Genomic DNA, 519 nt, shown 5'->3' with positions numbered 1-519 from the left:
GTTAATGGTTTCTTTGGAGTATATTAGGGGCAGTTGGGAGGGGAAATGATGAATTAATAACACTGAATGCAAGAAAAAAAGTTTTAAAATTGATTGTGATGAGGGTTGCACAACTCTTTTTAATACGACTGAACTATTGTATGATATTTGAATTATATCCCAATAAAATTGATTTGAAAAAAGAATCTGTTAGAGCTCTCTCTCTCATGGGAGAGATATACCTCCGTCCTTGGCTTCGCATGAGAAAGAATTCACGCTGCAGCCTGGTTTGTGATCCACGTGAGTTTTATGAAAGTTAGAAGCCATTTCAGTGGTACACTAAATGGAACACAAGCCAGACAGAGTCCGAAGCACGGTTGGCGAGAGGCTGCACAGCGGCGTTGGGCTGTGCAGCCCTCCAGTGCTGAACTGTGTAGCAGCGCCTGGGACAGAGCCAGAGCAAACTGGCTTTTACAGTGCCCCGCTGGGAAGCGTGGTCCACAATACTGGTGTACCCCATTGGCTGAATCAAATTCACCC

This window comes from Echinops telfairi, unplaced genomic scaffold, assembly GCF_000313985.2.
Source record: "Echinops telfairi isolate 266 unplaced genomic scaffold, ASM31398v2 ScPeMD7_7469;HRSCAF=8507_1, whole genome shotgun sequence".
Lineage (NCBI taxonomy): Eukaryota > Metazoa > Chordata > Mammalia > Afrosoricida > Tenrecidae > Echinops > Echinops telfairi.
The sequence above is the reverse complement of the archived record's forward strand: the minus strand, read 5'-3'. Positions refer to the sequence as shown.